Source organism: Pyrgilauda ruficollis, unplaced genomic scaffold, assembly GCF_017590135.1.
Source record: "Pyrgilauda ruficollis isolate IOZ18807 unplaced genomic scaffold, ASM1759013v1 scaffold12, whole genome shotgun sequence".
Taxonomy (NCBI): domain Eukaryota; kingdom Metazoa; phylum Chordata; class Aves; order Passeriformes; family Passeridae; genus Pyrgilauda; species Pyrgilauda ruficollis.
In genome coordinates this window covers 10,399,649-10,402,239 of record NW_024510321.1, presented here as the reverse complement: position 1 = coordinate 10,402,239, position 2,591 = coordinate 10,399,649, and the positions used below count along the sequence as shown (strand labels likewise).

The window sequence follows — 2,591 nt, the reverse complement described above, 5'->3', positions numbered from 1 at the left end:
AAGACTATTTCTTTTACTAAAAAATTAAGATGCTTATTTCATCAGATGTCAGCCAGCTTTTTTTTTTCCAATTGTGCACAGTCCCCCTTCTGAAGGTTTTAGTGCTATTTGGAATTTCTTTTAAACCAATCAGGACGTTGGAAACATCTTACTGAACAAAACCTTCTTATCAGTGTTTAAAAACAAAGAAGCAAACAAGCTTCTAATTTTCTAGTAGCCTTGGTAGCCTTGGACAAAACTTGAGTTTTCTCAGTAGCTAATTTTAGACACTCCCTCAGTAGCTCTTTGCTGTGCTTGAGGGCAGGCAGTAAATCCTGTGGGGAAATTGGGAACAGAGGGAAGCAGGAAAGGAAGGAGCAAGGCAAGCAAAGACCTGCCATCACCGCGGCGTTGGTGGTATAGTGGTGAGCATAGCTGCCTTCCAAGCAGTTGACCCGGGTTCGATTCCCGGCCAACGCAGCTTCGTTTTGACGCCAGGTGCTGCCATCCACAGGGATGCGAGTTCCGGGAAGAGAGGGAGCTTCAGGAGGTTCAGTACGGCCGGGTGCGCAGGGCAGGACCGGGGGTCGGGTGTGGATCGCACGTGGCGCAAGGGCCGGCAAAGATGTCTCTGCCAGAATGACAGAAGGGGTGGCTGCTGTGGCTTTATTGGACACAGGAATTGACCGTAGGTGAAGGGAGCTTCCTTTGTGGTGGTGGGACTGCCTCTGGATCAGTGTGGTGTCCGGGTCTGTACTCAGTCTTGGAGATTCCTGGGAATTCTGGAGAACGCTACAAGGATGGTTGGAGACCATGGCATTTCTACTCTGAAGAAAGAACAGAGGGCAAAGAAGGGGAATCTTACTAATATGAGAAAATATCTGAAGGCAGGGTGCAAACAGAATGGAGCCAGGCGGTGCCCAGTGGCAGGACAAAAGAGAATGGGCACAAACAGACATGTGGAAGGTGCCCTCTGAACATCAGGAATCACTTTTTCATTTTGGGGGTGGCTGAGCATTAGTACAGGCTGCCCAGAGAGAAGGTTGTGGAGCCTCCATCTCTGGAGATTTTCAAAAGCTGTCTGGACATGGTCCTGGACAACTGAGCGTTCCTGCTTCAGCATCAAGGTTGAACAGATGGCATCCAGAGGTCCCTTACAACCTCAGCCCTTCTGTGCATCAAGGCAAGCAGTCCAAGGCGAGAACTGAGGGTAGAGGCGCACACAAGGTGTTTATGATTTCTCTAGGAGTGGGAACAGCACCAGGAGGGGGCTGAGGCAAGGCAGCCAAGGGAAGGTGTGTTACTCCAGCAGAGCCAGAGCAGTGCATAGCAGTTGTGATTCACTACAGAGACAGCAGCTGGTGTCTTCAGATGATACAGAAGGGCCTAGAGTCAAGCCCCTCCCAGCAAAGCTTGCTGTCTGAGTGCCCAGTCAGGTCTCTGAGAGGGCCAACCAGTTTTGGTGATGCAATTAATCTCTATCAATCCCATGGCTCAGAATCTTGTTATACTGGAAACCTGACTCTTGACAACTCTTTCTGAGAAAATGTGCTATCCCAAAGCAATTTTGAAATAATTTCTATTATGTTTCCAAAAGCTGTTTATGTGACAATTGGAGGCAGGACCTACTCACACGATAGGCTGTGGTGAATGGAAGAAAATGCAATTATAATGAATGTTCACCTCTTTTGTTTTAGTGTTTTTTTTTTTTTTTTTTTTTTTTCCTCATGCAGGAGAAAACACATTCATAGTTTTATAAAAATCCAAAGAAGGAAAGAGCTAAAGGAGATGAGCTAGCCCAATGAGAAATTCTAGCCATTTGCACTTCATAGTTGACTAAGAATGCGTAATGACTAGAGTTCCTAGGATGAGTGGAGAATAGGAGATACAGGCTGTAAAAATGTAGTTAAAATAGACCAGATAGATTTTAAAAAGTTTGATAATTAGGATGAGGATTAAATACTCTGTCCTTCTAGAAGAGAAGAGATTCTGGAAGCAGTGGGTGGGTGCAATTCCAGCTGGAGACAAGGGACTGAAATTTAAACCAGAGGGGTTTTACCTGCCCAGATTCTCATTGTAACTTTTTTGTTACTAAACTACTAAAATTAAGCTAATGAGTCAAAATTATTAGTTGCCCTACTTGAATCCTATTAGACTTCTACAGGGAACAAAAAAAAATAATTCTTGTTTGTATAAACCTGGATTCACCTAGAGGGAAAAACCTCACATGAAAGACTAGAAAATGCTGAAAAAGATCTGCTGATCCACCAGGGATGCTCCACTTCAGGGCAAGGCCATTGGCTGGATGGAACAAACAAGGCATCGCACTCTCTAGTACATGGGTTACTCAAGGTCCACTAACAGCCACTCCTGTCCACTTCAGGCTTTAGACTGAGCTCTCAGATGACAGGTGAAAAAGGAGACAACAACAGTATGAAACTGAAAGAGGGATTTGGACTCAGTGTCCCACATGCCCAAAATTATAAATCAATATATATACTTGCTCTTGTAGCAGTTCTCATAGATATGACTGTGCTTGCCAGATGTGTTTCTCACAGTTTCTTATATCTGTGTTTTTCTGTAGCAAGTGGAAATACAAAACTTGGTATTTT

General features: G+C 44.6%; 1 non-coding gene across 1 annotated transcript; it reads left to right on the top strand.

The window, feature by feature from the left end:
* The first annotated feature begins 387 nt into the window (after positions 1-387).
* TRNAG-UCC lies at positions 388-459 on the top strand. The gene has a single exon. It is a non-coding gene; the product is annotated as a tRNA-Gly (tRNA).
* Positions 460-2,591: the final 2,132 nt, after the last annotated feature.